Here is a 16721-nt window from a genome sequence, read left to right as displayed (position 1 = left end):
TGAACACAGTCCCTGTCCCACGTGGACTCACAGTCTCAATCCCCATTAACAGATGAGGTAACCAAGACCCAGAAGTGATCTACCCAAAGTCACATGGCAGACAAGTGATGGAGCCGGGATTAGAGTCCATGACCTTCTGATTCCCAGGCCTGTGCTCTATCCACTAGGCCACTTTGCTTCTGTAGAAAGTCCACTATAACATCTGTAAAGAATCCATTTTACAGATGAGGAAACTGAGGCCCAGTAGTTAAGTGACTTGGCCAAGATCCCACTGTAGACAAATGGCGGAGCTGGGATTAGAACCCACATCCTGTGACTTTTAGGTCCGTAATCTTTCCACTAGGGCATGCTGCTTAAACAACTTGAGGAAATACAAAATTTGAGAGTCAATTCCACAAAAAGAGGACTCAACCTCCATGGAACTAGAGCATCAGCTATTGCTCCAGCTCCCTGGAGTATTTTAACTGCAGAATTAACTTCTTTAGTTATCTGCCACATTTTAACATCTTTTGGCCACAATCACCAGTAACCTCAAAAGGCCAGGACAAATGCAATTCTATAGACAAAGCACTGCAACTGATCCTAACCCAAGTAGAAACGGGTTTGACTTTTCCTGGTTTTTGAATGAACTTTTCACTGCCACAGTGCCTGGCACATAGTAAATGCTTAACAAATACCATTTTATGAAAAAGATGGGGGTCTTTAGTTTTGGCACATTTTTTCCACAGTTGTGGACATTGAATCTCACCAGACAACTCCCTCCGATCGCTTTATCTATCAAAGGTTGGGAGTACTTCCACCTCTCTAGCTATGCAAAGAAAAGTTAAGCTCATTTTCTTTTATAAAGTAATTGTGACATTCTTGCATATGCAGCGTGGGTCAGTGGAAAGAACCCAGGCTTGTGAGTCAGAGGTCATGGGTTCAAATCCCGGCTCCACCACTTGTCACTGTGGGCAAGTCACTTAACTTCTCTATGCCTCAGTTACCTCATCTGTAAAATGGGGGTTAAGATTGTGAGCCCCACATGGGACAACATGATTACCCTGTATCTACCCCAGTGCTTAGAACAGTGTTCTGTACATAGTAAGCACTTAATAAGCACCAACATTATTATTATCATTATTATTATCATTATGAATAAAAGACTCTTTTACCTGTTTTATGGTTGTTCGTGGTTATTCTTTGGAATGTTTGTATTTCTAAATTCTCTCTTCCTATTTTACTTTCTGGATATTTATCTGATGAACCACAATGGTCAACAGTTACAAATGTTTCCAGTTGTGTTTTAGCCCAAACTTATCTAGCCAGTGTCTCTAGGAGACTGTCACCTTGCCTGAAGGCAGGGCTCTGAACAAGATGATTTCTCTGGGCCTCTTCCACATGAATGATATTACTAGTTCATTATTTCTACAATTATAATAAAGCACAATCAATATGAATGACTAATATAAAAATACAAAATAATAATAATACTTGTTAAGCTCTTATGTGCCCAGCATCATTCTAAGCATTGGAGTAAACAAGGTAATCAGACTAGATGCAGCCCCTGTCCTATATGGAGCTCATAGTCTAAGTAGGAAGGAGTGGATTTAATTCCCATTTTACAGATGAGGTAACTGAGGCACAGAGAATTGAAGTGCCTAAGGTCACCCTGCAGGCAAGTAGCAGAGATGGGATGAGAACCCAGTTCCTCTGGCTCCTAGGCCCATGCTCTTTCCACTAGGCCATGCTGCAAATACTCATTCACTTATTTATTGAGCACATACTGTATGCAAAGGACTATACTAAGTGCTTGGGAGAGTACAATTAAACCACAGACACATTCCCTGCCTACATCAAGATCCAATTTTGTCATTAAAATCCCCGCCAAAAAACATTTGTGCCACTAAACAATCTTCGTACTGAACTATATTATGCAAGTCGTCTCTCTGTACACTTCACAAGGGAGTAAGTCTGATACCAATCTGAAACAAGTTTGTCATTTACTCTTTCTCTAGCACTCACAGGTTAAAATAAAAATATAAATCCATCCATCCTCACTGTGTTCAAAATTCTGATTTATTTTATAACCTCTTTTTAGAGTGGTTAATAATCTTAATCTTTGTGGCACTGTAACTGAATGCAAATCTCTTTCTCTTTCTAGTGTTTTTGAGTTTTCTGACCAAAGAGGAATCTTGAATTTTCCTGCCCCTCCATCATGTGAGAATTTTTTTGCAGGCTTTTTCCTAGGGAAGCAACAAAACTCTGTTGCGTTCTCCAATCATCAGAAGGGAAACCCTAATTGAGGCAGGCACCCTGTAAATGCTCTAAAAATGTCTCCCCAAGAATGGCATCTACTCAAATAAAATGAAACATACAGAGTTAAACAAGAAAGGAATTTATCCTCGCTCCATTCATGTGTGCGAGGAATAATTAAAGTTACAAAGCCTTCTAACTTTCCCCACAGAATGTAAACTAGATGCACAGTAACCTCTCTCAGTCATTAGAATAAGGCAAAGGATATGGTGCAGTACTCTGCATTGATCTAAATCTCCTCTAAGGATACTTTCAGGATCTGTTTTAGAAGCCAGTAAAAGTTCTAGAGGGAAAATTTCTGAGCTCTAAATGGAAAGAATGGAGGAATAGTAATACCCTTTGATAACAGTTGGCTCGAACAAAAAAGCCTCTTACTACTCAAGCAATTCAGCATTATAACATTCTATAGTCACGTCTCCCTTAAAGAAATAAACATAGACTTGAATTTCATAAGCTTAAATTTCACTGCCTCCTGAGGAAACATCTTCTGATCTAACTTGGACTGCACTTACACTGTAAGAGAAATCCTGGTAGTCTTTGAGCACTAAGTGAATACAAAAACTCAAAATTAAATTTATCCACGTTAAATTTCATCTGTCAACAAGCCACCTTGAAAAAGTGAGAAACTAACTTCACAAATACTTGCATTTCTAAAGTTCTAAATATTCAAGAGGTAGTCCAGATAACCCATTTCTTCCCTCTTCAAAACACCAAAAGCTAATGATAAATGGTCCAATAAGACTGAAGTCAATTCTTAGTAAAAACAGCAGCACACAGAGAAAACTTGTAGCTACCTGGAGAAAAAGAAAATCAAGAGTAATAAGCAGCATTAGGAATTTATTATGAAAACATGCCTAAAGCTTCTGAGAAATTTTCTTCTGTGAAAATGATCATATTAGTGGGTGAAGAAAATATATTTTATATTATTTGCATCCCGCTAATATAATTTTCTATCTTATTTCATGACATACTACTTGAAAAACTAATTTAAATTAAGTTAGCTAAGAACACTATCTTAGGGACTGAAAATTGGTGGAAACACCAAGTAGCAAGTTATAATATATAGCACAGTATACAGTTTGTTAAAAGTGTCTGGGGGGGGCCAGAAGGGCATTAGGTTGGATCCTTTTTAACGTCTTTATTTCATGTCTAAAGATAATAAGGACACGAACATAAATCCCAAATAGGAGCTAAACATTCAGATAGAATATAAAACCACAGAGAGTATCAAAATAATTTAAGTGAATTGGAGTAGATTATAAATAGAACTATTGACTCAACTAAAAAACAACCTTAAACCCATAATGATTTTAATAGTTTGAAGAATTTTAGGAATATCTTTCTGATGGAGAATTTAAGGTGATAAAAAGCAGTGAATTTGACATCTTTGTAATGTATTATAATTATTACAATTTACCTCACTAATCTCCTATTGCAGTCCAGCCCTCAGTCTCAGCTCCCCTAGCACTAGCTTACTCGCTATGGCCCAATCTCGTCTCTCTCACCACCAACCCCTCTCCCCCATCCCCCCCTAGCCTGGAACTCCCTCCCCCTCCATAAAAGCCACTCTCTCCACCTTCAAAAAATTGTTAAGATCACATCTCCTCCAAGAAGCCTTCCCCATCAAGCCCTCTTTTGCCTGGCTTGCTCTCCCCTTCTGCATCTTGGCACTTGGATCTGTGAGTTTTGGATATCTGATATTCACCCCTACCCCACAGTACTTACAAACACTTTAATTTATATCTTATAAATTACTTATTTATTCATATAAATGGATGTCTCCCCCTCTAGACTGTAAGCTCATTACGGGCAGGGAACATGTCAGCTAATTGCATTCTACTGAACTCTCCCAAGCACTTAGGACAGTGCTCTGCACACAGTAAGTGTTCAATAAATACTATTTATTGATTGATTGCATGATAGCAAACACTAAATGCCACTTTATAAGTCCCACCACACAGGTCCCCTTTTTAACCTGATTGAGACCTCAATAATGAATTCATTCATTCATTAATTCATGGGTAACATGGAATTGATATGTAAGAAAAGACTAAAACAAAATGCAAAGAGAAAATACTCCTCCTTCCAATAGACTGTGCACACCATGGGACAGGGACTATGTTCAACCCGATCAGCTTCTTTCTACCCCAGAGCTTAGTATAGTACCTGGTAAATAATCAGGGCTTAACATATGTCATTAAAAAAGTACTAGGCTAAAACCTAAAGAAAACAATTCTACAGTGAGAGTTTAGATCACAGGAAACCCTTCCAGTATCAGGAGTTTATGCCATTTAAAAATAGAGAAAAAAATACATCCTGGGTGGGATACACAAGCATTGATTACACCGGAGTACAGGAGTTGGAATTGATACCCTTTAACTTCATTCAGAGTTTGGGGCAGGGTGAGCAGCAGTAGGTACCTTATCCCACCTCTTGAAGCCAGAATGGGACCAGATGTGGAATCAGGATAATAATAATGGTATTAAAATGTTTACTATGTGCCAAGAACTGTTCTAAGCACTGGGGTAAAGACAAGGTTATCAGGTTGTCCCACATGAGGCTCCCAGTTTTAATCCCCATTTTAGAGGAGGTAACTGAGGCAAAGAGAAGTTAAGGAACTTGCCCAAAGTCACAGAGCTGACAAGTGGTGGAGCCGGAATTAAAACTCCCGACCTCTGACTCCCAAGCCCGGGCTCTTTCCACTAATCCACGCTGCTTCCAAAGCCAAAATGGCAGCTCTATCTCTTGGCCCATGCTGGCTGGAGGAGAAGGCCACAACTGCTCACTTCTGGTCCTCATAAGACACAGAAACTTGACAACGAATCAAGGCTGGGGCAACAAGTAGCTGGGCACACCAAGCAGGTGATGAGCAGAAATGGAAATTGTTGCCCCCTGCCCCGCAGAGCTCTGAGAAAAGGACCCAAGTCAGCCTGGGAAATTCACACCAAGTATGAGATGGGGCCAAGATCCATGGCCTCAACAATGAAATCAAGGAATTCATGGGGTGGCATCAGCCTTGACCATGGCCAGTGGATATGACAAAAAAAAAAAATAATCCAGTTTGTGTGGCTCTGTAGGTGGCCACCACTGAAGCGACTCTGTAGCTCTTACCCCATTCTATCCCTGGTGAAACTCCCAGGCTGTCAGACCCACAGCAGCTCAGTGACAGAGCTGGGATTAGAACCCAAGGCTCCTTACTCTCAGTTCCATGTTCTTTCTACTAGGCTTCACTGCTCTCTTCACCCACTTTCCTTCCTCTTCTTCCATTCCCTTGGTAGTTTCTCCCTCTTTCTCTCCTACCTTACTCCCCCACTAGATAGTAAGATCCCAGGTGGGGAGGGGGGTGTCTCCTTCTGGGGTTCACAGTGGATCTCTTTCTATTTTACAGGTGGGGGAACCGAGGCCCAGGGAGGTGATGTGATTTGGCCAAGGTCTCCAAACCAATGGAAGAGGTGGAAGTCAAACCTGGGTCACCTACCAGTTCTCTAGGCCACCCTGCCTCCCTAGGTAACTTTACCCCATCTGATAACCCGCTATCTTCCCCAGTACTGATCAATCAATATTTACAGGGTGCTTAATGTATGCAGAGGATTGTATTAAGTACTTGGGAGGGTAAAATGAAAGAGTTGGCAGCTTGCAGTCTACATTCCTAATAGTAAGTACCTAATAAATACCATAATAATGTAAAAAATAAGATAGCCAAGATATCTTTTCTGAACTAACATTTATTCCCCCTCTAGCTCTCTAATATGCTTTGAAATGGCAAAGAAAAGATGTTGCAAAGTTAATTTCATTTCTTGTAGCCTTTTGAATACAGGTGAGAGTACATAAACCAACCTATAACTTTAAAACGACTTGGGAAGTTTCCTCCCCATTTCAAAAATTAAACTGCCTAGGTCTAATCTTACATAAGTCTACCAGGGAGGAAAATCATCTGTTTACTCCTTTGGATTGGATTTTTAATTAAAGTTACAGATTTATTCACATTTTTTAATATCACAACTTTTTTGCTAAAATATACAAGTTTGCAACTCTACGGCAGTGTTCCTTTGAATGAATACCATTTAATCTATTACACTTTTTGTGAGTCTGTTTCATTAGTACTTAAACTATGATGCGCTTTTGCTAAATTTATACTTCTACCTGTCCCCGGACACACACAGTTCTATGAGGAACATGAACCCTCTGTTTCCAGGACATTGTCAATACAGTGTCCTCACTGCAGAAATTTAGGGACAGGGTTTATAGCGGGTTTTTCAGTTTCAGCACTCTGCACGAAGTAAGCGCTTAAATACCAACATTATTATTATCCATTTTACCCTCCAGTCAGTGGCACGAGCCTTTGGCAGATATTTATTTCTACATGTGATGGATGTTTGGCCAATTCAATTCTTCCCTAGAAACTCATAAGCCCCCTCTGACAGTAGTGACAGTTACACTTTTTTTGCAAAATAACTTAGCATGTTATCATATTCCAATGCTTAAATCCAAGCAGGTTCATGTATAATTAAACTCAGTTTTATTTTTTTACTATTTCATTTTAACCTATCTTTTACTGATGTGTGAATATAAAAAAGAAAACCTGCAATGAAAAATATTTTGTATCTGCCGCATTCACTGAGTTCTTAAATCAGTTTGCTTGATTGGGATAAAGTATATTCACATAGAAATCATCGCAAGCCCCATCAGCATTCTGGGGGTCGATTACATGTGGGTACTTAGACTATATTTCAAAGTGTCTGTGCTCTTTATCACCTTTTCAGAGAGAGTAAGATATCCTATCTTCCTTTCTTCGTGTTCAGTGATGTCACTACTGATGGCGAGCTTTTTCTCCATGTGAACGGATGGGATCGAAACAACTGAAGGCTGGAAGACATTCCCTTCCATATGAAACCTGAGAAGCAGCGTGGCGCAGTGGAAAGAGCATGGGCTTTGGAGTCAGGGCTCATGAGTTCGAATCCCAGCTCTGCCACTTGTCAGCTGTGTGACTGTGGGCAAGTCACTTAACTTCTCTGTGCCTCAGTTCCCTCATCTGTAAAATGGGGATTAACTGTGAGCCCCACATGGGACAACCTGATTCCCCTGTGTTTACCCCAGCGCTTAGAACAGTGCTTGGCACATAGTAAGCGCTTAACAAATACCAACATTATTATTAATTATTACCCTTTTCTGTGTTCTTTCATTGATTTTTTTTGTGGTATCTAGTGTTCTTTTATTATTCTGCTTCTAGTTATCTTTTGGGTTTTATACTTTAAGATCAAGGCCCACCATCTCAGGCCTCTGGGGAGCCTGGTATGAAGTATATACCGATGAAGTCTGACAACTTTCTGAGGACTTTGGCTAGTCCTGTCCTCATTTATGAATAGAGTCCTCATCGGCCCACGGGCAGAGCCAGGATGACTTTCTCCTTCTGCACAACTCCTGCCCGTTCTATTTGCCGCCAGCAGGTTTAGACACCTCATCTGCATTTAATTGCCCAGCCTCGTGCCTCTCCAACCCTAGCCAGACAACATTCCCCCGTTCTTCCCAGAATACCCAGGACTTCCAAACTGTCAATGCAATCATAGCAACAGCAGCTTTGAATGCCCCAGTTCCCCCAACTCCTGGACCCCAATGTCCATGTGCTACTTTCGGTAATATACACTTCTCACTTCCACCCCTGCTCACTCCACAGAAGCCCCTCCCTTCAGCAGGAGTAAAGCCTAGGCTAAAAGCCCGATACTGAGCAGGCCCAAGCTCCCATGAAGAGTGGCCATCTTCTCTCCTCCCTACTGTCCATCCGATATTCCAGGGAAGAAGCCCATCCTCAGGAGCAGAAGCCTGTCCATGCTTTCCTCTCTCTGCCTCATACTTATAAAAGCACAACAGAGGGTGGATAATACGCACGGTTGACTGTGTTAACAGGTATCTGTGCATGTGTTTGTAAGGGTGGATTAGCACTAGGGTTCCTGTATCTCTTTGTGTTCTATGCAAGTGCATATATACAACTCCGGACAAACTGTTTTTGAGACAAAGGCGGGTAAGCAGAAAGTGAAAAGAGAGTGACGAAAACTATGGAAAGAAAGGAAAATTGAGACAGTGGCAGGGAACAAGAGAGTGAAAGATAAACATCTCTATAACCTTGGAGAAGCCTGGGTAGTGCCACATAAAATCAAACTAGATCAAAGTTGCTTCTAATTATTACAAACCCTCCATCTGACACTCCATTTGATTTGTCAGAATTCAAACTTTCCCTGTCCTTTATCATGCTATTCAGTTAGCCTACTTTTCTTACTAGAGGTGTATAAATTTGTCCAGCATATTCAAAGATATATTGAGAGGAAAAAACAAATGACTTATTTTACCAGATGTCGATTCAAATTAGTAAAGTCATAACTCTGAATGAGTTAGTAAAAAAAGAAAGCAGCAGGACAATGATAATGAGAAAGGCCACTGTAAATGCAAGTAGCTTTTTCTAGTAAGGCTACAAATACAGTAATGTACTGAAAATACTACAATATGCAATACTGGCTGACAGATGCACCCTGGTGGACGAAAGACTAAAAAGACCAACTACAAAATTTAAACCTGAAACTTTTATAATAGACTTTGAGGGCTAAACCATTTCAAATTGAACAGTCATCCGCCCTCCATTTTGCTCCTACCAAACAAAGAGACATGGGTTGTATGGAGACTGTGGATTGGGGTATGAAAATCCCCAGCTGTGACAGCTAACTTCGTGTTACCCCGGAGCTCCCCCTAAAAAGGGGTTCGGTAGACATGCGTGGCTGACCTTTCATGCTAACACCTGAAGCATACAGCTGTGTGACTGTGGGAAAGCCACTTCACTTGTCTGGGCTTCAGTTCCCTCATCTGTAAAATGGGGATTAAGACTGTGAGCCTCACATGGGACAATCTGATTGCCCTGTATCTACCCCAGTGCTTAGAACCGTGCTCTGCACATAGCACAGTGGAAAGAGTGTGGGCTTGGGAGTCAGAGGTCATGGGTTCGAATCCTGGCTCTGCCACTTGTCAGCTGTGTGACTGTGGGCAAGTCACTTCACTTCTCTGTGCCTCAGTTCCCTCATCTGTAAAATGGGGATTAACTGTGAGCCTCACGTGAGACAACCTGATCACCTTGTATCCCCCAGTACTTAGAACAGTGCTTTGCACATAGTAAGCGCTTAACAAATACCACCATTTTTTAATTTTTATTTTAGTAAGCGCTTAATAAATACCAACATTATTATTCTACACATAGTAAGCACTTAACCAATACCAACATTATTAATCCCGCCTCTGCTCCTTGTCAGCTGGGTGAAATCACTTCTCTGGGCCTCAGTGACCTCATCTGGAAAAGGGCAATGAAGCCTGTGAGCCCCACGTGGGGCATCCTGATGGCTTTGTATCTACCCAGGGCTTAGAAGAGTGTTTGGCCCATAGTAAGCGCTTAACAAATACCAACATTATCATCATCATCATTATGAACCAATGAGGTTGTCATTATTAGCAGAAGGCAGGGGAGGGGGCACATGTAGGCCTCGGGGTGAGTGTGCATGCGCCCCTCCCGGCCTCGCCGGCCAAGATGGCCTGTGGCAGGCGGCTGGGCCGGGCCGGGCCACACGACGCCATTCCCCGGCCTGGCCACTTACCGGGCCGGCGGGGCTCCCTGCAGCCGGAGAAAGGCCGTTGGTTCCGCCCGATGCACCTCTTCCACCGCCGCGTGCCCGGGCAACGGCTGCTCTCTGAGAGGGCAGGCAAACGGCCACCCTCGCCCGCCCTGCCATTGCTGAGGGGCGGCCCGCTCTCCCTTTCCCCCACCCCCAGCCCCCATCCGCCCACTCCCCCTTATTTATTGAGCGCTCACACTCTGCACAGCACTGGGCAACGCACATGGAGAGTACGATCACCCACACAGTGACCCAACGACGGGCTCACACTCTAGAGGGGGCAGGCAAACAATGAAACAAGGAGATGGGCATCAAAATTCATTCATTCAATAGTATTTATTGAGTACTTACTATGTGCAGAGCACTGTACTAAGCTCTTGGAATGGACAATTCGGCAACAGGTAGAGACAATCCCTGCCCATTGACGGGCTTAAAGTCTAATCGATAATAGTGGTATTTGTTAAGCGCTGTTCTAAGTGCTGGGGGAGATACAAGGTTGTCCCTTGTGGGGTTCCCACCGTCACGGCCTAGTGGCAAGAGCACCGGCTTGGGAGTCAGAGGTCGTGGGTTCTAATCCCCGCTCCGCCACATGCCTGCTGAGTGACCTTGGGCAAGTCACTTAACTTCTCTGGGCCTCCATTACCTCATCTGTAAAATGGGGATTGAGACTAATGGGGATTAAGCGCTTGGGAGGGTACAATATAACAACAGACACATTCTATGCCCACAACGAATTTATGGGGCTTGATACCTATTAAATGCTTTAAATGCAAAGAGCACGGGTTGGGAGCCTGAAATCATGGGTTCTAATCCCAGCTCTGCCATTTACCAGCTGTGTGACTTCGGGCAAGTCATAACCTCTCTGTGCCTCATTTACCCCACCTGTAAAATGGAGTTGTCCACGTGGGACAACCTGATGACCTTGTATTTACCCCAGCCCCTAGAACAGTGCTTGGCACATAGTAAGTGCTTAACAAATACCATAATTATTAATCTCCATTTTACAGATAGGGTGACTGAGGCACACCAACCCTTCAGACAGTGCTTGGCACATAATAAGCACCTAAATATCAATTATTATTATTAATCTCCATTTTGCAGATGAGGCGACAGGGACAGAGAAGTTAAGAGACTTGCCCAAAGTCAATCATAACGTGATATTTGTTAAACACTTACAGATCCAAAGCTGGGCTAAATGCGGGAACAGATGCATCACAATGATAATAATGATGATATTTGTTAAGCGCTTACTCTGTGCCAAGCATTGCTTTAAGCACTGGGGTAAATACAAGGTAATCAAGTTAACCCACATGAGGCTCACAGTCTTCATCCCTGTTTTACAGATGGGATAAATGAGGCACAGAGAAGTTATGACTTGCCCAAAGTCACACAGCTGGTAAATGGCACAGCTAGGATTAGAACCCATGATCTCAGACTCCCAAACCCATGCTCTTTGCACTTAAAGTGTTTATTAGGTGTCAAGCCCCATAAACTCGCTGTGGGTACAGAATGTTTCTGTTATATTGTACCCTCTCAAGCGCTTAGTAATAATTGTGGTATTTAAGCACTTACTATGTGTCAAGCACTGTACTAAGCACTGGGATAAATACAAGCAAATCAGGTTGGACACGGTCCAATCCAGGTCATTCAACTGTATTTGAGTGCTTACTGTGTGCAGAGCACTCTACTAAGAGTTTGGAAAGTATAATTCAGCAACAGAGAAAATCCCTACCCAACCAGGGGGTCCCACACATGGCTCACAGTCTCCATCCTCATTTTACGGATGAGGTAGCTGAGGCCCAGAAAAGTGAGGAAACCTGTCCAAGGTCACACAGTAGACAAGTAGCAGAGTCAGGATTGGAACCCATGCCCTGACTCCCAGCCCCATGCTCTATCCACTATGTCAGTACACCACTCTACATATCATAAACACTCAATAAATAGGATTGACTGAATGACTTCTAAGCCCTGGTATAAAAACAGATGGGACTTATAGTCTAAATAACAATCAGAATAAATAGTTCCTAACCTATGAATCAAGGCCTTACCATTTCAGGAGAGTTTGCATACACCACTGAAGCTTAGAGCGATGCCATTGAGAGAGACTCTCTCAGCAGGGTTACCCACAATGGAAAGATCTAGACTGAGGCATCAGAGCTGATTCACCTGTGCTGGGCAGCAGCAGCAGCAGCAGCATGGGAAAGACTTAAAGGCAGATGATCAATATGTTAATCAAAGACAATGGCAGAGACTTAAGTTTTTACTGCACAGGGGGCAATGGTAAGCCACTTCTGTTTTGCTTTTTTAAGCAAGAAAACTATGGATAAAGTCCATAAAGTTGCTATGAATCAAAATGATTCAATGGCATTAAAAAAAAAACATTACATGGAATTTTCTTCCTTGGATCATAAAGAATCCACCAAACCACTGTCTAAGCCCAAAGAGATATGTATTAAAAAAAAAAAAAACAAAGAACAAAAAAAAAACCCTGGCTTGTATTAAACTTACTGAGTCAGAGCAGACCAGGTTAGGGGAAAGCCCAGGGGCAAGATTGCCAACAGCACGATGGCAACTCCAGAGGCTGATGATGGTCATCCCACTTTCCATGAGTTTCCAGCTTGGAGAAGAAGCTGGAGCTTAGTGACAAAGTCCCAGCCTCACTCATCCCAGATCTTCAGCAAAACCTGCAGAGCAGGATATAAAATATTATGAACTAGGGATTTCCTGTAGCATTAGTTCTTCAAGGCCCCCACAGAGCTGGTTTTAGCATTCAACCAGCTTGAGAAGAAAATTCCTATCCTCCCTCTCCCCCATTGCATCTGTTCTGTATGAGCTCATTAGGGCCACACCATAATGTAAGGACGGTATATACAACATTATAAGTACCTTTTTTCCTCTACCTCCTATCCCCAGGTGGCCATCATCTTGTGAGACACCATGTGATAGTCCCAGTTCCTTAACTTGATTTAACAACTGAAACTGACCCTGGCTGCCACTCCCAACCTCTATCCTTCTTTCTCCCCTCTCTAAAGATCTGAAATGAAAACTTTTCACTCATGGCCAGCAGGATTCATATAGATCAAACATCTCACTGAAGAAACTCCAAGCTGCTATTAGTCTCCCCCTGCCAGGGTCTTTTAGCTGCATAATAATTACAGCATTTATTAAGCACTTACTATATGCCAAGCACTGTTCTAAGCACTGGGGTAGATACAAGGTAATCAAGTTGTCCCATGTGGGGCTCACAGTCTTCATTCCCATTTTACAGATGAGGTAACTGAGGCCCAGAGAAGTTAAGTGATTTACCCAAGGTAACACAGCTGGCAAGTGGCAGAGGCAGGATTGGAACCCATGACCTCCAACTCCCAAGCCCTTACTCTTTCCACCAAGCCACGGACACCTATTTTGTAAAGTGTTTGGGGCTTCATGTGCATGGTTATGGTTCAAGTAGGCTGTTGAAGGGATTCCCCAATCAATGTATCTCTGAACAAGGAAGAGGTTCATTCTCTGCTTCAGCTTTCCTTTTTGGTTTCTGATCAAGATATATAAAAGACTCAAGTGATACACTCATTAATGTTGTTCAACTTCAGGGAAGGATTATAAATAGCATTAACTCATTTTTAATAATATATCCTTTACACAGGAGAAGCTTATGTGGGTACTGCAATATCCTGTTTCCTGCATTTGTCTCCTCCCCCTGAAAAGATACAATAAACCTCAGTGGGCTTCTGAAGACCGTTAATTATTCTGAGAGCCAGAGTACTTTCTTCAATCAGTAAAACAATACTGATGAGGTGGATAGAACATTGATTGGGGCTCAAAACTTCACACTGCCTCAGCTATCCCATCTATAAAATGGGGATTATGACGGGGAGCTCCTTGTGGGACAGGGACTCTGTCCAACCTGATCATCTTGTATCTACCCCACCACTTAGTACAGTACCTGGCACATAATGAGCACTTAAAAAAATACCATTCATAAAAAAGCAAACTCTTTCCAAATCTCTCTGGCTTGGGTGAAGTTAATAATAGTGCAGTAATACTCCCAACATAAACCATAAACTGGAAGAAATTGAAAGGTAGAAGGCTAGAACATAATTTAAAATAATCAGAGCAGCCACAATTCTAGGAAAAGCCCCCAAAATACCTTAGGAATCTCAAGTAGCCAAAAACAATGGGTATAGAACACATTCTCTCAGACTTCTCTAACATCCACCTCCTCACCACTAACTCTAGCCAACCATCTTCATAGGGCCAGACTTAAAAATCCTCATGTGGAACAGGTGATTACCACACTTTGCTGTAAGCCTACCTGACTTGTGATCGAGAAGGGAAAAAAATCTTTGCCCCCTGGTCCTAATAATGAAGTAACGTAAACAAGTCTCCTCTAAACCTGGTAATTACCCAGCCCAGGAATTTGAGGAAAAAAGAGGGAGCTCATTGCAAATTTTCACTAATCAGAGCCTGCATATTTGCTCTATTTGGATTTTGCAGCTATTATCTATATACACTTAGATTGAGTAAAATTGGTGCCTTCTTGAATGAAGGTATACCCTGTCTCGTAACTGTAAAGCATCCATAGAGTGCTCATCTGACAGAATATTTTTTCATGAAATGGCCCCAAACAAAACCAAGATGTCCTGGTTTTCTTCTTCCATTGTTTCTTGAATCCTAAATCAGCAGCACTATTCAAGTTGATTTATCATCTATTTTCTATTTTTTTATTCAGCTCTCCACAAAGCAACTTGTGGGAGGGCCAAGGCCAAGAATGCAGATATATTCTTCAATAATTTATTTAATATTCTTCAGTAATTTGCATTCATTCTTTTGTCAATACTGTCTATTGTATAGAGGCCTGTATGGGAGCCTAAGAACATTCAATAAAAGTAAAAGATATTGATTGTCCCTACATTCAGGGACCTTTTAATCTATTAGAGAAATTCACAATCCATCAAGTGGTATTTATTGAGCATTTATTGTGGGCAGAGTACAATATGACAGAATTGGTAGCCACGTTCTCTCCCCACAAGGAATTTACAATCTAGAGGTGGAGACAGACATTAATAGAAATAAAATAAATTACAGTCTAGTGGACTAGCCTGCTTTTCCTTGCACCCAAGATAGTTCCATGTAGATAGTTCCATAAAATGGCTGCTACTTAATCAGATATGTTCATTTTAAAACGTTTCAGTGGTATTCATCAAAGTGCCAACTGAGGAGCTAAAATCTTAGGAATGCTTTAATTTCAAACAGAGAAACATTTGAATTCCTCTAGTTTATAGGGTTTCTAGTTGATTCTGCTTAAATTTTGTAATTTTGACCAAAAAAACCCAGCCTGATTATTATCTCTAATAAGGCCCCTGCCATGTGGCACCCCAAGTAGAGACTGCTGTCATATGTGCTGCTTGGCTCTCAAAATGTCTTATTGCCAAGACAAGAAGCTATTGTGCTATGTAAATTATAATGTGGATTTCAAATTAGGAGGCATTATTGAGTTTTTGTGCATGTGGCACTGAGCAGCCAGTCTTTAAAATTTAATCAGAATTTTAAAAACCACATTTTCCAGTTTTAAAAGGACTGCCTTTCTGATAGAGTTTAAAAAAAATCAAGATTATGGAACCAGTTCATTTGTCCTGTCCTACCAAAGCTTAACAGCTGAAAATTTCTAATTAAGTAGAAAACTGTTTGCTCTTCGGGAGAGCACAACATATGCCACATTTCAGCCCCAAGTCAGTTTTTATAGCCAAGCCACAATCCCCTGAAAAGAAGCATTTATAATGGAAACGCTGTCACCACTTTAATACATTCACAGCAGTTTTCAAGGCTTTTATCACATTAATTATTTCTATTTATAATCTGGAGGCTGGAAAGTGATGCTCCGTTCTTAACGTGTCATGTTAGCCATGTTACAATTTTCTTTTATATCTTCTATCTCATTACATTTCACCTCTTCATGCTTTATCCTCATTGCAAGATTTACTGCCCACTGCTAGAAATATGCTGCAATAGAGGCAATACCTCTAAGGCCGGATGGCACAGGGGTTCATTCATGCACCATTCACATGCAGTAGGTTAAGTATCTTCTCCCCTCCCAGCTGCAAAGGAGTTAGTTGGATACTTGCTTAAATTAAAAAGCCGGCTCTTAGCTTGATTCACAACCGTCTGGCAGACATCATCTCCTGAAGCAGCAGGCATAATTCAGGCCAGAATTTCGGTCTACTGTTGAAGTACATATGGGAAGCATTGCTTCGATCTTTGAGAGCAGGGATTGTGTCTCAGATACACTTAGGTACAGTGCTCTGCTCAGAGAAAGAGCTCAATAAATGCCATTGATTGATTGTGGAGGACACAAACCTAATTGACTCCTACAGAATTTACACATGTGACTAGTCTTTCCTGCTGTTTGTTACTCCTTTCTCAAATTTAATAGGTACTGTGCTACAGCCTTTTTTTTTTTTCTTATTATGTCTAATGGTCAAAGAACTGAAACACTCGGTTGTCAGTGGTAACCTAATTAAATACGTCAGATTCCCCCCAGTGACTTAAGTTCCTCTGAATAAGTTTCAAAACATGGTTCCAGGGTCTTGAGAAGCAGTCAATTTATTCATTTAAGGAGGAGAAGGAGAAGTGACAAATGCAGAAAACAAATTTCAAATTTAATCCGAGAGGTTTGGAATCTGAGCCCTCACTGCTCTAGACTTTAAGCTCATTGTGGGCAGGGAAAGTGTCTGCCAACTCTGTTGTATTGTACTCTCCCAAGCACTTACTTAGAAATGT

The 16721-nt window shown here is 41.6% G+C and overlaps 1 protein-coding gene across 1 annotated transcript in view; it reads right to left on the bottom strand.

Moving 5' to 3' along the window:
- CCDC178 (coiled-coil domain containing 178) overlaps positions 1-10014 on the bottom strand; it is a 268023-nt gene extending 258009 nt beyond the window's left edge. Inside the window, exon 1 of the mRNA XM_007667601.3 lies at positions 9927-10014. The gene's annotated coding sequence lies outside the window, so the exon portion shown is untranslated. The remainder of the gene's footprint in view (positions 1-9926) is intronic.
- Positions 10015-16721: the final 6707 nt, after the last annotated feature.

The sequence above is a fragment of the Ornithorhynchus anatinus genome, chromosome 7, assembly GCF_004115215.2.
Source record: "Ornithorhynchus anatinus isolate Pmale09 chromosome 7, mOrnAna1.pri.v4, whole genome shotgun sequence".
Taxonomy (NCBI): domain Eukaryota; kingdom Metazoa; phylum Chordata; class Mammalia; order Monotremata; family Ornithorhynchidae; genus Ornithorhynchus; species Ornithorhynchus anatinus.
This window is presented reverse-complemented; position numbering and strand designations above follow the sequence as displayed.